This window comes from Taeniopygia guttata, chromosome 3, assembly GCF_048771995.1.
Source record: "Taeniopygia guttata chromosome 3, bTaeGut7.mat, whole genome shotgun sequence".
Classification (NCBI taxonomy): domain Eukaryota; kingdom Metazoa; phylum Chordata; class Aves; order Passeriformes; family Estrildidae; genus Taeniopygia; species Taeniopygia guttata.
In genome coordinates, this window is record NC_133027.1 from 82887639 (window position 1) to 82909147 (window position 21509).

General features: G+C 35.8%; 1 protein-coding gene across 2 annotated transcripts in view; it reads left to right on the plus strand.

Annotated features, from left to right (window-relative positions):
- Window positions 1–21509, plus strand: part of SMYD3 (SET and MYND domain containing 3) — a 385012-nt gene that overhangs the window by 73473 nt on the left and 290030 nt on the right. Inside the window, exon 1 of one of the 2 annotated variants that reach the window (XM_072927229.1) lies at window positions 3038–3151. The exons of the other annotated variant lie outside the window; for it this stretch is intronic. The gene's annotated coding sequence lies outside the window, so the exon portion shown is untranslated. Of the gene's footprint in view, window positions 1–3037; window positions 3152–21509 lie in introns of those variants that run through there. 2 annotated transcript variants of the gene reach the window in all.

The window sequence follows — 21509 nt, forward strand, 5'->3', positions numbered from 1 at the left end:
ATGTACTCATTTGATGCTTCATTCTGAGACTGAAACATTCCTGAAATTAACTCCTGCACATTTCATTTTTTTGAGGGCTTTGTGGTTCTGTGACTGAATAATTGGGAAATAAGTTTGAAGACTTACATGCAAAAGCATAAGGGATAGAAAGTGCACTGTAAATTAAAAATGTTGAGCTACAGTTCATCCATTCATAAGTATCATGTGATTTAAAAAATACCCTGTAAACAGCATTTGATTATACAGTTATTCATATTAATGGACGTCACCCAGGAAAATTTACTGCAGATGTATTCCTTGTAGCTGGTGAGTTTAAAGAAGCAATTACCTTTTATATCTTCCAATCTGAGACAAATTTTTTGTCTGATGTCTATCAGTTTAAGCTTCAACATCTGTTTCCAACAGCCTACCTGTCTAACTGAAATAGCTGTTGCACCAAAATACTTTAAATAAAATTGTTTTAATAAATGACTGCTTTTGGGAATTTCTGAAACTCCCTTAGTTATGAGAACCTGTCAGTGCCTGAACTGAAAAAAGATTGTTATATTTGTTATATTTAAATACAAATAAGAATCTTTTTTTACTTATTTCCAAGTAAATGGTGAATTTAAATTTTAACAAGTCAGTGACAGTGAAATAAATAAGTGTTTTGAAGTAATTTTGACAGTTTTCCAGCAGTTATGTCTTATACACATGTAGAGACAGGGCTAGGATAACAATACTGAGATTCTTTGAGTGGTGCATTTATTACAGAGGAATTCCTAAGGACTTCAAGTCAATGTTTTTTGTTTTTTTTTCCCTAACTGAAATACACCATCTTCTTCACAGAAAAGGAGAGCCATTGTGATACTTAAAACTTCATGAACAGCTTTATTATTGCTGTTCTTTTAGGAAAGGTCTGTCTTTCTCTTTGGATCTGAATGACTTTCTCATTGGTCTGTTCAAATGGGCCTGGTAAGGCCACACTTGCAGAACTGCATCCTGTGGAAATTTCTGTCTGCAGGAAAGGATTGTTGCAAGCAGAACATGTTGGTAGGCAGGGGCATCTCCTACAGGCTAGGGAGATTTGAAAAGAGCAGAAGAGGCAATCAAAAGGTCATTTGAACATGTTTTCTTTTTTTTAATATTATGCAAAATAAAATAAAGAAGACATTTTATTGCAGTGTTTATTTTCTCTTCTTGCAGTGTTGCTGGATTAAGAGAAAATCCATAATGTAAACAATATTAGTGTTATTTGTAACTGCTTTCTACATTTTGGTTAATGCTACTCTATGTGAGTCAAGAAACCAGTGCATGGAGATAAAACAAGAATATAGGAAATAATCAATTTATTTTAAGCCTGATTTGCTACCACCCTGCTGCTTTTGTGAAGACAGTACTTATATTCAGACATGACATGATGTAGAAATTTTCAGCAAAATCCCTCATGAATTTTATGGTTGCAGTGCAATTATTTCTGCCCTTTAAAAGTATGTTATAGATATGATGCAAGATTTAATGGGTCTCTTCTTTCTTATAATTGAAAAAGTATAATTGCCTTTGGTGGAACCTGAGCTAGAAAACAGGAAATGCTGATCATGTATGACATGGTCTGGGATGCAATTGCCTGGGTTTTTATTCCTTTTGGCATTTATCTGAAATTTCCTTCTTTAGCATTAGAAAACACATGGAAGAATAATCTCAATGCATCTTTATTATAACTGGTATTTCTGTGTAGGCTCAGCTTTGTTAGGAAAACTAGTTGTGACTGCTGGGTAATTGTAGGGTTGGGATTGCCCTGGGAAAGCCAGATGCAGTAGGCTACTGTGTATGAATTAAAAGCTGCCAGACTTTTTGGCTTTTCTTAAGAGGATGTTGTTGATAGTGGTTGTTTGGTTTTGGTTTGTTTTTTTTTTTTGTTTTGACTAAACACAATCAATTTTGATAAACTAGTTTTCAAACTCATTTGTCTCTGTTAAAAAGGGGCTATATTAAGATTTTGCAGGCCAATTTGGACGGTTTAGAGTAACATGACTGGTGTTTAAATGTGGTCTTCAGAAACGGCTTTGTTAACAGAGCCTCTGTTTGTTCCTGTTCTCTTACTAAATAGTTTGAAAAGGGTAGAACTAGTTCACATCAAAGCTCTGGTTTGTCTAACAGCCTGTTACCATCAAATAAATTAAGCTGAACTAAGTCAGTATATTGTGATCTAATCATATTAATGCAATGATTGGCTTTTTTAAAAAATACTATTATAATTTAAATGATCGCTGTTTCCTGAACCCTGAACCTGAAAAAAGAAGCTCTTATATGCTTGACTCAACCCCTTTTTTTCCTTTCGTTTTAAATACAGAAAATAGTAACTGTTCTTAAGGTGAGAGTAGAAAACCAAGAAACTGCTTGACCTGCCTAGAGGAAAGAAGCAAGAAAGGCAGAAGTAAGGAGTTGGGTAGCCTTTTCCTACTCTCCCAGTTAGCTTCAGGTAGGGAGATATCAGATCAATGACAAAAAGGCCAGTGTTCCAGTTGCATTTTATGTAGCATTTCATAGTAAACAAGCTTTGGATCTTGTGGCAAATGGTTTTAATGAAGCCCTTTAAAAAGGATTAAAACACCTAGTGTTTTAAATTTCGAGATTTTTGCTGGTTTTGGTGCTATACCAAGCAGACGAAGAGATTTATGAGATTCTGATCTATGTTCTATGATGCTATAGAACACTTTTACTAAATTAAAAATATTTTGGATTATCACGGTACAGAATAAATGGCAACTTATTCTTGTGGCTGAGCCCTGATCCTCACTTTCCCTGTTGTCGATAAGAAGATACAGGAAAAGCCAGAGGGGAGTGGGGGGAGAGAAAAAGAAAAAGTAGAAAAGGACAAGTAAAGGTTTTCATTTAGTGATTTTTATTTATTTTTGGTCCATATGCATTGGATCCAAGATGCTGGGTAGCTCCAGACAAGTTTTGAGTTGGCAGGTTTGCCTTGACAGCTGTTACCTTGGACTTTGGAATATTCTCCCTCATCAGTGGTACCATCTGGCTGCTCTGATATGATATTTCTACTTCATCGGTCTTTGGTAATTTTGGTGGAGCTGTGGGAGCCGTTTCATCCTGTGTTTCTAATGCTGTGTTTCTATACTACTGTTATCTGTAAGAAGTCAGAGATCAAAAGGTAAGGCCTGAGGGGAGAAGGTAACATCAGATTTGTTATGTCTGAGACTGGTGTGACTGCTAGTCTGCTGATTTGAAAAAAAAAGTCCTTTTCAGTTTTAAAATGAATATAGCCTTTGGCTCAGGAAATTCCTAAAGCAGAAGTTGGTGGGTACTGGGATGGATATATTGGTGGAAAGATCCCTCTCTCTCTGTGTATTTACTACCCATTTTCAAAAAGAATCTGCTGTGGGCTGACCATTGTGCTTGCACATCCACATGTGTTTAGACCTGGAGCAGCTGTCCTTAAATGGCAATTCTGTTTATCAAAAGTAATCTGATGATCTGTGAGCCTACTGCTGGAATTCCCTATGTCAACTCACATTCTTAAAAATATGAATTAAAACTCACTAACAGAGTCAAATTAAATCTTATATGTTTCCAATACATAGAAATCTTTTAAATAGATTATGGTATTAAACAGGATGGATATAAAATGGTGTATGGAATGGTAGCAATCACTGTGAATCTTAAACCTTATAATGAACACTTCTTGTTTTTGTATGTTCATATGCTCTCTCCATACCATGTGAAATTGTTTAACTGGTGTAAATTCAGATAGCTTTGCTGATTGCAGTGGAGGGCATTGGGAACTGCAGATCTATACTTTCCAGAAACAAAGTGTAATGGTTGCTAGCAAGGAGGCAGCTGATTAATAATGTGGATTTTATGGTCAATAGGTGGAAATTATCTGCATTTGATTTTTATGTAGGAAAGTGAACAAATAAATTATTTTTGTCCTTTTACAGGAATCGTGTGCATCACTGCTGCACAAAGCAGGTCTTTAGATGAGAATATAGACGTGTTGGTTAAAATATTAGCAGTTATATTTATAAACAAGTGAATAATACATAATACCAGTCCATATTTTTGTTATTTTTTAGTTTATTTAATACAAAAAAATGTGTTGTGGGAGTTTGTTTGGTTTTGTTTTAGTTATTTTTAATATTTTTTTATTTTAATTCCACAAGTCTTTTTCTCACCGTAAAGATGATCAATCAATAATTAAAAAATTCAGCATGCATCAATTATTTTCCACTTTGCCCTGATGATAATGTCACTTTCAAATACAGAATATCCTTAATAAAGACAATATATGGGTGAAAATCAAATCTTACCAAATGAGTCTTAATTGATTTAGTCTGTAGAAAAGGTGGCATGGGGGAGATCTGAGTGGCATGTTGGTCTCATCCAAGTAACAAGAGGTAGGACAAGAGGACACAGCCTCAAGTCATGTGAAGGAACAGTTAGGTTGTATATTAAGAATTTCCTTTTTGTGGAAGGAGTTGTCAAGCATTAGAACAGACTGTCTGGTGCTGGAGTCCCCATCCCTGGACGTGTTCAAACTATATGTAAATGGGGCACTTAGGGATTTGGCTAGGTGCTAGGGTTTATGGCTGGACTTGATTTTCAATGTCTTTTCCAGCCTAAATGATTCAGTGACTCCATGACCTTATGGAAAATGGATGCTTAATAAACTATTTCTAGGGTTTTGTTGATGAGTTTACATGTTTGGTGGACAAAGATAATACTGCTATTAAACCAAGTTTTATCTTTTTGGTCATGTAAATTAATGAAAAAGTACATCACATGATAACCTAAAAGCTTTGCAGAATTTTACAGTTATCACAAGATTCACTGAAAACAAGAATATTCCCTGAATATGCTTTTTTCATGTCTGACTCACAGACATGTCTGACATTCTTGACCTTGTGCTATTCAATACTCTAGTGAGAGTCTTTGTAGGCAATGATGACTTTATTCATTTGCCCAAATACTAACTAAAGATTAGGCTAAACTACAGATGTTTGGTGTAACATTGGGACGAACCTGAACTTTATAATTCAATATTTATTCCATTGTTACCCTCTGAATTGCATCTTCACATGGACAAAGCCATGTATTCTTGCTGTAAGAGAAATTGTTTATGGGCATAGAGTGACAAACTTCTGGAGATTTTTAAAGAGTCAGGACTAAAGTCTTCATTATTCAATTTCTGTGATGAAGGAGAGCTGATCTATTTTCATTTATTTAGAAGTTGAAGAAAACAAAAGGAATTATTTAAACTAATCAGTGTGTGGAAAACACTGTCTTCTGTTTTAAAAGCTAGTATGGCAGAAAGTATTTTTCTCCCTCCAACAGATTACCTCAGTAATGTGTCTCACTAGAGTTGATTGTTTTCGTTATGCTTGGATGACTTTTCATGTGACTTTGAGCTTGATAATTCTTTTGTTATTTTCTCTATAAAAAAGACATAGAGGTCAGAAGCTGTATGCTACTCACTCTGAAGCTGAAGTTTTGACTTACTAGCTTCTTCAGAAAGATTTGGTAATGTTGTACTCTCTTGATAATTCTTTACCAAAATGTCACAGCAGAAGTAGCTGGGACACACTCCTTAAATTGTTCTCTAGGATTTTAAAATTTTGGTTTAGGTGTGGTGAAAGGAGTGGCTACTGATGAGAAGCAAAGGTAGGGTGTGTGTGTGTGTGTACTTGTTTCCAGCTTTTGCTCTATCATGGCATGTATTCCTGGAGGAAGAGCAGGAGGTAACGGTCTCATACTGTGGGGAATTGGAAACAAATATTTCTGTGGGGTTTGTAGTCATAGAAATACTATGGATGGTCTTGACCTAGACATTGGTTTTCCAATAACAAAGCATTTTAATAATAAGATTTCCCCCCATGCGCAATTTCATTTTACCCCTTCAGATAGGACTAGTTTGTTACTTACTTGCATGACTAGATAAGGTTGTTGTCTCTACAATGTTTTATTTGGAAAGGAGTCAGATGTTCTCTTCCAGTGAGTGAAAACAGCTAAAATGCTTCAAAATATTTAAGTAACTTATTTTCCATTTATTGTGGTAGCAGGTCTTGGATTTTGTGCAAATGTAAGCCTTTTGTATTAGGAAGTCACAAAATGGATTGATAAATGGATATTCAATAATTGTACAAAAGCTTATTTAAAACTTGCAAATCTTGGCCTCATAGAAGGAAGTAAATATGCAGAATTTCTGGGTAGACTCCAGACTGTTAGAGGGAGATACAGCAAGTTCAAAAAATACAGTATCCTAATTTTTTTGTGGCTTACTGACAAAATTAATGCTGAGGTCATATTTGGAGATAAGTAATCTTTTGATATTCTTCCTGATAATCAAATTGTCCGAGAAAATTCTTTGTGTTATCATAACTCTATGTCTGTGCAGTCATTTTATGCAGGTGATTTTAAAAAGTAGGTTTTTGACCTCATATAAATGGAAATGTTTCTTAGAAATGAGAAGGAAACTTCAATGAGGAATATATGAGATTATTCTCTTTAAAATTTAGCAGGCAAAAATTGTGGACACTTCTTGAAAAATAAGCTACATCTTCACATCACATCCCAAGGAAAATCTTGACATTCTCACTTAATGATGCAGAACCAATTTTCATAATACATCCTGCAGCCAGCATTCCCTCCCATATGAGAAGAAAAAAATGCAAGCTTGATCTGGTAAAGTTGGCAGGCTTTGCCTTCTGCTGAGGAGTGAGCTCTGGAATCAAGAATTTTTCATTGAAAACACCTGATCATTTATGGTTTTTTCTCAAAGATTATTAAGTAGAGTGTTAGCTGGATGTTTGAGGGTAAACAAACGGTACCCTATGTAGAGCTGTAAACAGTAACTGCCATCTGAGAAACAATATATAGCTAGAGGCCAATCTACAGGCAAGCTGTATTATTTTCTCAGCATATAGCAAAGTTAAACAAGCAGCTCTTTTCTGCACTGCCTTCAGCTTTTAGCTGGCCTTGTGTGGTCTGGCTGGATTATGTTACAGTAATCTGGTCCTGATGTGACAGTCTTTGGTAAACATAGCAATGAGCATTACTGGAACTGTCTTTTCTTACATATTTCTTTACAGGAACAGAAGAGACAAAAAAGTAATGCTTATTTATGACTCTCTATTTGAACAGGAGTTTCTCAAGAATTAATGAGACCCTTAGGTGTGATCTTGTATGAAAAGAAATGCAGTTTATTTCTTCCCTAGAGCAGTTGTGCACACTGTCATCACTTGATTGAAACTTAGGCTTTTTCTGGGGATTTCTCTTTAAAATTTACTTCTAAGTTTTTGCAAAAGACCAACCATGTATTTACTCCAAGAAGGGGAAGAGTTTCCTTCTGTCCTGTTAAAAATGCATTTCACCAGCTCAGTAACAGGGCTAATATTCTCTGCATTGATTTCACGTGGCCACTGCTCCTACTAAGTTTGCCTTCATAGAAGCCATGGCACTGTGTTGTGATTGCTCTATCTCAAAGCAAGGCTTCATACTCTGTAATAATTTTGTTAGTATTGGCAAGCAAAAGCATTGAAATAATCTCCTACTCTTCTGATTGATTTCCACAGTTTTCTAGCTCAGTTTTGCCTTAGCAGCTGTAGCCATCTGCATCTGGTCCAGCTTCTGGCTGCATTCATGCAGGGGGTCAGTAGCTCCAGTTAAAGATGTATGTCTGATTCATGTGGTTCAAGACTGAAGAAATGATTGCAACCCTCAGTTCTTCCACAAGTCAGTCTGAGAGAACAAAGGATTATATGATGTCAGAGTAATTAAACTGTGCCTGACCAAAATTCCTTTCAAACATACCAGTTATGTCTTTTTATTGAACTGAAGAGTGGCCATAAAATCTTTGCACTGTCCTCATGGGAATGAGGGATGCAATTTTCTGTAGCTAGCTTGTGGGAATTTCCAAGGGCAAATACATGGACCCTCTGCTGGAAACTGTTGATGTATAAGCAGGTTTTTCTTTTATGGTTTCCACTATTTAATGTTTATTTTAAAGTGTTGGTGTGCTGTATGGATGCAGGTCAATTCAGCTTTTTCTGAATCAGTGATTGCAAATGCTCCCATATTGGTATTCCTTAAGTTTGTCAGATCTCGATAAGACATGATTGGTTAGGTTTGTATTATGAATGTATGTTTTGTGCTTTTTTTTTGTGACATATTGTGGAATTTTGCTTTTTTTCCCCCTTAAACTACAGAGGGTAACCTCTCCCTGCCTCAGATTTTCTGGAAAGAGTGCTCTAAGAAATTATGTTTTAGGAGGTAGGGTGTGAAGAATTGTGAATACTCAAAACATGGTCAGAAGTCACCAAAAAAGAGCTGGAGGAAAAATTGCTTAATATGCCAGTTTATACTTGCTGTGAGATTTAGCCAAGTATTTTAAGTTTTGAGTTTTGACAAGGTTCTACTGTGCTGATGACATGCTTACTAATGGTTTTTTATGCACTGCTTGATTATAGTTTATAAACATGAAACTTGGTGCTGAAAATGGGAAATACTGAGCTAACCTTACTACTGTAAGATACCATTCCTTTTGACCAAGGCAGAATAGAGTCCTGGATGGACTTCATGTGTAGACCCAAGCATCTCAGACATTATATGAAAGAGAAATTCCAGCTATTTCCTATACTTTAACTGCTAGTTTCAACACTACTAAGTGAGGAACTAACAGTTTGCTATTTGTAGTCACTTAAAATGAACTTGTGAACTTCCTTAATGAAATATGAAGCTATTTCATTAAAAACCATCAAATCAAATTATATTATTATAGGTATTGGAAGTATAATCCTTACAGTTAGGGATTTGCAATTTCTCTAGACCATAACATTTCTGCTCAGTAGATCTTGTCAAATAGGAATGCTGCTTAATTTTTTAAAAATTATTTTTGAGGCAAGTCCTCTATAACAGCTTTATATAAAACTTATGATGTAGTAACTTCATAACCTTATCCTAACCCCTGTACATCTATAAAGGTATTGCTTGTAAAGGAGGCATAGTTTATGTCCAAATACTCTTGTATACTTTGTATATCTACCTCCCTCCTCAAATACTTGCAAATGGGAAACAATAGACAAAAGGAAATAATGTGAACACAGTGATGAAATTACATTTCTTAACTTTTCTACAAGAGAGTATTTACCATTGGGAACTTTTACTATAGTATAAACAACTTCCCCTTCCACTAAGAAATCTGAACATGCTACAAGTGTCACCACCAAAAAAAACAAACATACCCAAAGATAAAAAAACAATAAAAATACCTTTCTCCCAACAATATTTGTAATTCTCATGAGACATTTCCTGATTAAATACTTTCCCTTTTATTCATTTATTCCTCTGTGTATATTTGTTTATGAAGAAAGGCAATATGTATTTAACCATAGATCACAAATTGTATCAATTATCTGATGTTTATAGTCATAAATAAAAATGTCTTTTAGTACTTGGTGTACTACTAGTCAGCATCACTTAGGTAAATTGAAATGATTTTTTTTTTTAGCAAATGAGTCAATGTAAATGCATTTGATGAGAAGGCACATTAAAAAATGGTATAATTGAGAAGCAGCATATGATGGATGTCAAGAAAAGAGTTAGAATGATAATAGCTTGAATTTTTGTTACCTCCACAAAATAAGTAGGATCTGTAACTTTCTGAGTTTCTTGGGTGGTATATTTAAATTAAACAATTGAAGAAAGAAAAGGAAATTTTGAAAATGGAGTAAATGCCACGCTGATGCTATATTTGAATACCTTACAGTTTCTTAAAAGAAATTATATTTGTGATGATGAGTGATGAGTGAGCTTTTTTTGGGTAAAAAAGGAGAAATTGAAGATTCTATACATTTTCCAAAATATTCAAAACTTGCTTAAAATGCTGGAATAACTCCCATGTCTTTGCCAACTCCTCCTTTTGCCAGAGATCAAATCTGCATTTGACTCCTTAAAGGGAAAAACGGGTAAAATAAGACCCTTTCCGCCCCAGACTGTTACTTAAATCTGCCTTACATTTTAGCCTTTTTAGTCCATTCTCCATAAGAAGCTCGAGACCCATGCCAACTTGTTTACAGATTTTATTTTATTTCTAAATTTTTCCCCACATATGTTCATGTATTTTCTTTTTGATGCTTCAGAAAAATGTGTTGTTGCTGAAGTTTGTCTGAAGCATGAAATACAGCAGAATATTGTGTAAAAACAGCAGAAAAGTGACATTTCTATGGGAAAAATAGTCTATTGAAGTCAGTTCTTGGAAAGAATTGAAAGAATGTGTTCTCCCTGACATTAAAATTATTTCTATCACAAAAAAGTAATTTTTGAGCTATCTGAATTAGCTTATTTCCTCTCATGAATCAAATGCATGCTTCTATATTTCTAGTCTATTACAATCTATACTTGCTGTATTGATTTGTGTGTTTCTAGCAAACAAGATCAATGATTTTGATATAGCAGAGACAGCATGCTATAGTCCACACAATCTTAATTTTAAATCTCAAACAATGAAGTGAAACTCTGTTTAAAAGCACATTTTTCAATTAGATTTTTAATGCTTTCACACAAGAAAAGAATCTCAAAAGGTTTCAGGTGAAGAGAGGTATTCTAAAAAGTGCCAGTCAGCTACCAAATGAATATAATTAAACATTAGATCACTATCTAAAAATAATATCAGAGCAGAATTGACAGTTTTCAATTATCTTGTTATAGGACTAAGCCAGCTTTTGCTTACAAGAGATTAATTATCACTGTACATTTCCATATGAGCCTGTGCTCAAATCACCATTGTAGCTGTCACTTCGACTTTGCTTTTAAGTCTTTTTTTAATAGGTGACTGTACAGTCATGAAGTGCTGAAAGTTTGTTAAACATATGGTTCTGTTGCCCTGTACTGTGTTTGTGCTGTGTGAACAAACATCTGGCCTGGCTGTTGAGGTTGTGTACCTGACTGTAAATTAGCAGAACAGTGTATTTGTATCCGAATTCTTATTACACTATGAATTTTTGAATCATAGATTTAGTAAGGCCAGGCTGATGAGAGAGAAGGTGTTAACTGGTGAATTTTATGTGCCTGGACCCCAGGCACCGATGCCAGAAATGGAAATAAATAGAAGAGTGCTACACTAAACTGAGCTTGCTGTGAAACATTGCTGGTAGAGAAGCCTAATTCTCCAAAGGGGCAGTGTGAGAGTGTGTGTCTGTTTGTGTGTGTGTGTGTTTTGCTTGTGTCAGCCAGTGGAAATGTCTCATCCTCCACTTGCAGGGCTGCAAGAGCCTAGAGAGAGTAAAGGGGGAGGTGGGACACAGCCAGGAGAGGGCTAGAGGACTGAGCTGGAGGCATTCACCTCTTCTGATAAAGTTGTAGGGGCAAACTGTATCTGAATGCATGAGTACATGACTGTGTAAGTTAACTGTTGATTTCCCTTTCTTGCCTCCATTAATCACACAGTTGCTTCTTCCTTGCCACAGCATTAGCACTCAACTGACTGGAAAGAGAGGGGATGAGTCAGGGTCTGAACCAGTTAAAGCCAATCCCAGAGAAAGTGAGTCTCATCTGTGTGAGATGGAAAAGCAGATCAAAAAATTTAGAAGTCTCCAGGTCTGTGAAAGTAATAAATAAAATAGTAGGCTTGAAGGTAGCATCATAATTATAAGTCCAGGCATAGCTGGATTTGGTGGTTCAAATTCCTGTTGTGTTTGTTTTCAGCATATTTGTTTTTCAGTGCTTTCTGCTATAACTAATTTGTGAATGACCTTTCAGTAAATTAACTGATCTCACACATTTGCCTTTGATATGCTAGAACATTCCTTTTGGTTTTAAACTAAATTCATCAGGAATCCTGTATTACAAAAAGCAAAGTATTTAAAGATCTGATTCTAAATGTCTCTTGGTAAACATTTTATTGACCATGCTGATAGTTCTGTATGAAGTATAACGGCCCAGTTGTTGACAATTCATTCTTACTACTTCAGATACTTTTAAATGAAACCTACTTATCAGCAATTATGAAGTGGTATGAAAAAGCAATAGGGTACCTAGTATTTTAATTTTTTTTTGGCTGGAGAAAGTCAAGGGTATTATTTGAAAGTAAGGAAAAAGATGTTCAGCTTTATTGCATGGAATATTCATGGAGCAATTTAAGGTAAGACAGATGAAGCAGAAGGTTGTTTAAGCAAGACTTTTTGGTCCGATCCAAAATGTGATTTAGGGAGTATTTGAACTGGAGATACTTCCACTTATAACAAAAATTTAAATTTAGATTCAGACATACTAAAATTAGTAGTAAATATTATTTAGGCCATTCTTGTCACTCATCAGGTGACAAGAATTGTAAGTGAGTTTCTTTTTCTCTTCCCCATCCTCCTTTTTGTCAGTGACCAAAAATTGTAAGGAAAAAAAAGTCTTTTAAGCAAAGCAGTGTGTGGTAATGATTATAAACAATACATGTGGAGACCCTGTAGTTTGTGTGTTTGCCTAGGGCCTTTGTTGTTAGAGCACCATCATATGCCAGCTTTAGTAATGAGTACTAGCAAATATTTATGTTGATAGTTTGTTCTGATTTTTTTTTTTTTTTTAAGATTTTATTTCAGAATGATGTAGGTAAAAGAAAATGAAAATGTTGGCTACCTTCCTGCTGGAGTAGAGCAGTTTGTCAGCTGAACACATCTGGCTTTTGACAGGCATGCTTGTATTTGATTACCTACTGAAGATGTAGTGCAGGCACACACAAGTTGGGTAAACATGCTGAGGGGGCAGTTTCCTTACCTCCCATGAAGAATATTCATCTTAACTTGTTTTATGTAGAATTAAATTCATGCAGTTTCTGTTAGAAGGAACTTTTACTAAGTCTTTAATTGTTTATGTGAATTTACATGCTATGCTTTTGTCAAAAAATGATTTTATTATTTCATATGTTGTGTAAATGAATATACACAGTAAAGCAGTGTTTTTTAAGAGGCTTATTCTTTTGTGTGCGTTTTACCTGCATATGATGCAATTACTCTGTGTAAGTCTAGTTAGAGAGGAGAGCTAGAGAGCATGAAGTGTTTAGTGAAAGATTCATTGACCTTCACCCCCAGACTGCTTACGTGAGCAATGCCTACAATGGCATTGTAGTAGAAAGTCTTTGCTTGACCAATACACTTCAGCAAAATATATCTGCAATATTTTTCTTTAACATTTGCCGTTATGGAAGTCATGAGAAGCTTACATTGCTGCATCAGCTGTTTCTCTAGTCTTCTTTTAGTTGCTATGATTTGGGTTATTTTTTCTTTTTAAAGGCAAGAAGATGCATAACTAAAACATAATGATTTATCTGCTGAATATTTTAAATGTAGCAAAGAAATTGAAATAAGATTTGACAATTTGACTTATGATGTATGATAAGAAAGAAGGAAAAAATGTTTTAGGGGAACTGAACTGCTCAGAGACATTCAGAGAGCTCTGCAAATCAATGCTGAGTGACGGACTCATATATCAACCATGACTCTGCACGAGCTAGAAAGTAATGAGAACTTCAGTAATTTGGCTCTGCTATGGTTGAATGCTGCTTCTGGGTGAAATTTCATGAGCATATTAGAAATGAGACCAGGTCACTTCTGTCTTAGCAGACAGAGGTAATTTTAAAAATAGTTGTGCTTGCCCTGGAAATAAAATTTGGGTGAACAGCAAAGTATAGCTGCAGAAGTATATGACAGTAAGTGTATGCATTACACTTCAGGCATTTATTTCCCCCCTTTCTGTAGTGTTTTTGTTGAGTTGTTGTTTCCTCATCAGGTTGATTTGAGGGAAGACATGTAAATAAAAGAAATTAAGAAATATATTCACAGATAAATTATGAGAAACCGTTGTGGTTTACATAAGAGGATATTGGGATAACTCAGTCCATGGGAGATGTTAAAATAGAAGAAAGAAAACAAAAAGCAAAACCAACCCCCTTAATATGTTTCCTTTTTCTGGTACTACTCTTTTCATATCTCCCTTACATTAAAAAAAATAGTGTTTACCTGCTCTTCTTTCAGCTGGAATGGGAAACTTTGCTGTAGCCTGAGATATTGAGGTTGTGCTTTTGATACCAAAAGGGAAAACACTTCAGATTTGGACTGGGAAACATTTTTTTGAAACTAGTTTTAGATTTTCTTGGCTCTACGAAATCTTCTAGTGCAGTAGTACATTACCACCATATTCTGATAAGGTTAAAATGACTTTCAAGAAAGTATTTTAATTGTTAACCAAAATAGATCAGAATCAAATTAAATTTGTATGTTGATGACAGTCTATCAGGGAGCCTCAGGAAGCCTTATAGAGAGGGAGGATTGAATACTGTTAATACACAAACGATATTAACTCATAATTCCCTAGCTTTTTGTTGCTTTCCAAATCATGCTACTGTGTGCAGAAGTCAGATATTTTTCCAAAGACAAGCTCTGTTTTTGAAAACTGGCAGTATTTTCCATTGGGATGGAAAATTACAGATGAATAATGGGAGGTATGTTGTTTTTCCCCTCCTCATGTTTAAAGCATCTTTCTCTGGTTGCCAAACTAGATCTTGTTCTTTTGGATTGCAGTTACAGCTGTCAGATATTCAAATGGCTGTAAGAGGTCACAGAGTGGATTTCTTTAACTTTTTCCTGGACTAAAAAATTATTATGGCTTCTTTCCTTATTTCTATATTTGTATTTATTTAAAGTTCTGCTAGAGTAATCCATGTCCGTCCCTTCCATGGCTTGCTACTGCAGTCTGGGATCCTCAGTGGGAAGCTGAATTTTGTCCCTCAAGTTTAGAAACAGTCAAATTTCTGAATTAAAAAAAAATCCCAAATCACTAATGTTTTTAAATCCGATTTAAAAATAGCTTACATTTTTCTATAAAACAGCACCTTACAATTATTTTTGAAAAAAATTTCTCAGTATTTAAAGTTTGTATTTTCAACTGTTATGCATGTATTTGTTGTTTTTCCCATGATAACATTAATTTTAAAATATGCAATGATTAAAAAAAAAAGTTTTAATACAGCCGGGACAGATGGCACTTCAGTATTGAAATGGCCTTTGGACTGAAAAATAAATTTTTATACAAGAACTTTCTGACTTTCCCTTAGCTTTGAAAATAGTTCATGTAAGAGAGTCTGTTACAGCAGTTTGCACTGGTCCATGAAAAGATCTGATTTATGGCAGTATTCCTCAACTAAAAATGTGTAGCAGGGTGAAATCACATTTCTTGATGTGAGTCACAGTTCTTATCTTTCTTGCTGCTGCTCTGTGTGATACACGTGGTAAATATGGGCAGGATTAAGCCTGAACACCTCCCAGTACCAGGAGGATAAGTAAGGGAATCCTTGAGCATTGAGCTCAAGAGTGACTGAAGTTCCTTTGTTTCCAGGAGCTTCACAGCCTCTTGTCTAACTGATAAGCTCTTCCAGTAAAAGAATTGCAGAATAGTGATTGTCATTCCTGGAGAATGCCTGATTAGATGCTCTCTCCCATTGTTTGTAGAATCAGTCAGTGGTGGATAGAGAGGAGATGTTTTACCTTTGTTGTTCTGTCATGTTGATTTTCAGTATGCAGGTGGCGTCTTCACGCTAGAGTGATAGACATATTAGAAAAATACACCAGTGGGACTTTGCCCCATTTTAGTCAAAATGCAGAGGTAATTAATGCTGTAAGGAGAAAATGCCACTCCGTTAGACAACTGTTCAGCACGTTAGATTAAAACGTGAGTCACTTCTTTGGACAGCAATAGCCATTGCAGAGGAAGCTGTTGGGCTTTGACAGCTTGGATGAAGAAGGTTGTTAAAATTCCTGAACAAGAATTTGAGATGAGGAATATTGAATATATTACCAAGATTCTTCTTTCCTGGAAGTGGTACTTTACATTCCATCTTAAAATTCATTTTAAAATTAAGACATTTTCGGTACAAGAAATGTATTTTATCTTTTGCTTTTCAGAATTAGTCCTCTTAAATCCATTAGTTTTCCATGTGTTGTCTCTAGGGCATCATGTTAGTGATAACTGTATACTCTATTTGTAATATTTATAAGTTGTTCTTGAGGGGCACATGGGCTTATTAATGCCCAAAACAGTAAATGCAGTTACCTGAATGGTGGGACTTGTCTGGAGAGGGTTGGGTTTCATGTATGAGGGTTGTCAACCTTGCGGGGTTTTTTTTCCCTTTCTAATTAGACATGACTCTACAGATTTTTTCAGCTGAGTATATTAAGAGATACTTGGTACAGGTCTTCTACAACAATCAGAATCATCAAGGCTGGAAGAAGGAGATCAGGTTGGTCAAACAGGACCTTCCGTTTGTAAATCCATATTTGCTAGGCTTGATCTCCTGGTTGTCCTGTATGTGTAATAACACTTGGGATGATCTCTTCCATAATCTTGCCTGAGATGAGGCTGATGGACCCGTAGTGCCTTGGATCATCCTTCTGACCCTAACAAAGCTTCATTAATAATTTGCTTGACCTTACTAATACTCTGATACTCCTATTATCAACAGAAATTGCCTAGATAAGCTAAAACCTGGTGAGGGCTTTCATCTGCCCTGGTATCAAGTTTATTTCTAACCAGTATGTTCCTAATCTTGAAAATTAAGTTTAAGGGTCATATTGCACACCTCTTCACTGCTATCTGTGGAAGAAGCTGTACCATCCAACTCTTGCTGATTGCACATGGAAGCCTGTGTTGGTGCTGATGGTAGTGCTGGAATGCATATTTTCTGTGGATTTGGGTGCCCTCCAGAAAGGGAGGTGATAGCCAGTCCAGAGGAGCACTCCTCATCCTCGATACTGTTAGTACACTTCCCAGTGGTTAATTTATCATGAGCCAATGCCTTGCTGACCTCTGCAGTGAGCTGATATAATGTGCTTTTTAGGTTTTCATGAGAGATGGATGCCACTTCCCACAATCCACTTCTATCACCTGTGATAAAACTAAGTGTGTCAAGACAAAACGAAATGTGAACAAGGCTGTGCTAAGGTGCATGGGGGAAAAGAGTCGACCTATTCCCATTTGTTTTCTTCTAACAAACTCTGGTAAAGTCTGAAAGATTACTACTTGTCAGGAATCTATCTTCTGTTTCATCATTGTGGAGTGGCTTGATTTCCAGTCCCTCATGTTTTGTGACAGCCTTGTGAGAAACTAATGCTGCTGCTGTGGCTGCTCAGAAAGGAAGAGGGAAAGGGATGTTATCTAGAATTGTATTACAAACCTGTTTTCATGTAGGGAACACATTACATTGCTTAAAGATTTTATTTTGCTTTCTTTTATCAGGCTGTACCTAATTCAGTTTTGAGGGTTTGTTTATTTTATTCAGCCTCTACTGCAGAAGATGACTAATGAACAATATTTTTTTCTTTACTGCATACCTTCTGTGTATGCAGTGCTGCATGCCACTGCAGTTTCTGTTCCTTTGTATGCACTGAATGGCTGCTTTTTATTTTTGTTTTATTTTTGTTTTTATTTTCCTCCCAGTGTAAACCTATTTAGCTTGCTGATACCTTTCAGGAATATTTAGCCTCTCAAAAAGTTTGTGTGTAAAATACGTATGCAGATGTTCATGTATATTTTAAATTAGATGTCTAGAGTATTTGGTATTCAGTTACGATAGTCTGTTTTGGGCACATGAAATTTAATTATAAGGCAGATTGTACTTGTCTTCAAAAATAGAGTACAAGACAAAAATCTAGTCCATTTCTCCTACAGTAACTGTTGCAGTAAAAATTCAAATTCATACAATATTTGTCATACAAACAACTGTTCTTGAAGTTATATTTCATAAATAAGGACAAGAATTAAATTCCAAACAGCCTTCTGGCAAATGCAACAATGGGGAGTTGTTGCCCTCCGAGACAAGCCTGAGAAGACATAACGTGCATATGGGACAGACATGCAGGTCATGTAAGGAGGAATCTTTTAATTTAATTAAAAGCATAATTAATCCTAGAGAGATTGTGTTACCCTCTTTGGTTGGATTTTATGTGTCTGCAGTGTTTGCAAGCCAAAAAAGTAAATGTATTTTTGACATTTAAAGATGAAAAAGTATCACTTTTTCTTTTGCCAAGAAACTTATCTGATGGAGAAAGAATTAGTGCAATATTAAATGTCAATTTGCTGGCAAACATAAAATAGGCAATGCAAACCTTCACCTCTTGTAGAAAAGATAATGATAAAACCAGCTTTTTTCCATACTGACTTGTTGTGATAAGTTCTGCCTGTAGGATTTTTCATAGTAGGCAGCTACAGGCCATTGTACTTGTATATGGTACTGTTCAGTGGCCAGAAAAGCTAAGGCATTAAGCATGCATTTTAGAGCAAAACGATACATTAAGAATTGAACAAAATAATGTTTGCATTATGATGCTGCCTTCCATTTTCTGAGAACCAGCTGAACAATATAATACACTTAACTCCATTTTAACAGAAACAGTTGCCTCTGATGTGTCTTTTGCTTGATGAAACTTCATCAACAGCTAATGAGCCTGGGCTGCGGTTCTCCAGCTAAGAAGAGAGAAGGGATTTTTTGTTTCACATGGCTGGAACACCTTAGCTCCTGTTGTGCTACTGGTTCAGTATTTCTTGTAATTGGTCTGATAGCACAGGGTCATCCATTATGGAGCTGCTGTTCATCACCTCTGTCTTGCTAGAATGACATCAATTTATCTATCTGTCATAAAGTTACTGGACCAGCAGTCTGAAACATCGATGACTTATTTCAACATGTAGTCATCCCGAGATGTAATACATCTGAATTTTTCAGATGCAGGAATACTAAAATTATTATTAGCAAAATTTGAATTGTACACACATGTTTTGTAGTCTGTAACTTTTTAGAGATAGCATGTACATACTTTGCTATGATGAATGATATAAAATAGTTTCATTTTCAAATTCTAGCACTGCACTCTGATTCCTCAGAAAAGCATCAGTTTTCTTGCAACTAACAATGGAAATTGATAGTTATCAAAACTGTTAGAGTAATTTACCAGGACTATAAGAAAGACTGGATTCCTGAGTCTTTCTAGCACAGCATTTTTAACTTGCGAGTGTGACTCTGCAGTGACATTGCCTTTTTGGCAAGTCGTAAATGTTAAGCCTGATTTCCTGGTATGGGGTGAATGTACTAAAGGAAAGGAGAAGTTCCTCTTAGTTCCTGAATTGCTAGAACTGGATGGCCTCTTGTCTTTCCCCACATTGTGTCATGTGCTCTTCTAACTCAAAAAAAAATATTCTAAGGTTCTTAGGTCAACATAAACATGTGCTTCTCTTCTGCATTCCTCTTTTTTTCCTGACTGGGTGTTCTGAGTTTTTGCATTTAAAAAATTTATTCTGTGTCCAAATGTAATCTAGGATTGAAAATCATGGACACTATCCATGGATTACAATAACCAGAGCTATTGCAGACTCCTCAACTGCTATTTACACCATGTAGCAATTCACAAGAAATTAAGCAATAGTGTAGTTAAGTCAGTTCATTATTCTTCTATTTTGAGCAACGTTGAAAGTGTGTGTAAGAGGTTGCAAAGCCTGAATAGCTGAAGCATACCATTTGATTTATAAAAATGGACATGTACACTTGCATAATCCTGTGTATAAAACATCTTGTAAATAGAAGGATGGATAGAACCCAGCAGAACAAGAAGCATAATGATTCTTTCTTTCCAAGTATCAAGAAGTGTGTAGCTAAAGAAGGGCTGCTTGGTGATGAAAATGCTTCTTCTCTTTCTTCTGTCTCTGTAGGTTCAGTTGACATTTGCTCCTGCATACTTCTGGTTATAGTCAATTTAGTAATTCCTTTCATCCCTATTTAAGCAGGAAGAGGAGGAGCTCCCTCAGGTGTAGGAAAGAGAAGGCAATCAGGAGCTGTGCTTTGCTTTGCTCTTAAGAGAGAAGTAGGAGCATGACCTCTGCTAGCTGTGGATTTCAGAACCACTTTCACACAGAAGGAATGTAAATTAGTTACACCAACATAACTCTTCATTTCTTCTCATTCAAAGGAGCCCACAGTAGCACAGAGCAAAATGCTCTCCTGTGTATTTTGCCAAACCCAAGTATAAAGTATTATGGCACAGGCTTAGAAGTGAACTAATTACAACTTGGGAAAGAAGTGCAAAAATAAATAGTTTTAATTTTTAAATTGCCTTTTTCTCTTCTGACATGTTCTTTGGAATCTGCCTGTAGTGGACTTTAGCTGACCTTCCTCACTCCCTTTACCCATTTTTTCTTCATTTCTACCCTATATATTGGGAATTGAAAATGCGTCTGTGTATTCAACATGCCACAAGGACAGTATATGCATTTCTGTGTTAGGAAAGAGTTTGCAAGAAAATAAGAAATTACTGTTAAAAGGAAAAGGGAATTTTGCAGAGCAAAGCAATTTCAGTACAAACATAGATTTCAGGTGTCACATTTACTGAGGTGCTGCAGCCCTGACTGATCTTTGAACAGGCTGTATGAGCTAAAATATTTCAAGTACATTTACTGTTTTGCTGTAAGAATTATTTTTTTTAGGTCAGGCAGCAAAGTAGGAGGCGAGCACACTGAAGTGAAGACCAGTAACAGAGAGCCAGACAGAGAGAGAAGGATTTGAGTAAGTATTTGAAAAAGTTGCTTCTCAGGTAGAAAGGAGTCAATTTAAAATATAGGTGACTGTTGTGGGAGATACACAAGCTAGCAAGTGGGCTAAGGAGAGAAAAGAAAAAGCAGAGTATAGAGTGCAAAAAAAGGGTAGTAAGAGGAGCTACCCATGTTATGCTTGAGGTTGTCAGAAAGAAAGGAAATAAGAAAAGATACTAAATGAAGTGACAAAACTGGGGGGAAGGTGGCAAGAGCTGGGGTGATATATGATATAGCTCCAGCAAGAGAGGTGGTAAATACAGGAGGGATGTTTTTTGCTGGTTTCAAATGTAAGTGTAGGATTGCTTAGTAGATTTCTATTTGGCCATCCTTCTCCAAAACACTTTCTCAATTTACTTCCTATGTAGTGTATGTTCAGTCAGCATGGTTTGAGTTATGACAACTTGATGCATTTTGAAATGCCATTTCAAATCTTTAAAAAAATCTGTTTGAAAGCTGAGAAAAGCTTAAAACTAAAAAGTACATTTTTGAGTGCAAAAATCAACTTTACTTATAAAATATATTAGGAGAGCCATTTTTAAAATCTCTCTGCTTTCTTTGAGCATCATCTTTGCTCTGCTTTTATGAATTTAGATCCCTTGTGTCCTTTCCTCCTTCCTCTGTTTGGAACACCTCTTGATTGTTTCACAATTTATCTTTGCTGCCCAGGGAATCCAACTGTCTGGGTCTAGTGGCTTTTTCCCACCTTGGTGTCAAGGTCAAAATCTTTTAATTTTACAAGTGGACTGAGTATTATGACCCCAGGGTCTGCTGCTTATATTTAAATGCTGGCAGTGTTCTCAGAATTACAATGTCTGAGGTTTATATATGTTGACTACTTTATTGGGCTCTTTGGTGATATTTTATCTAATTTCTCTTTGCAAGCATATTGGTATTTC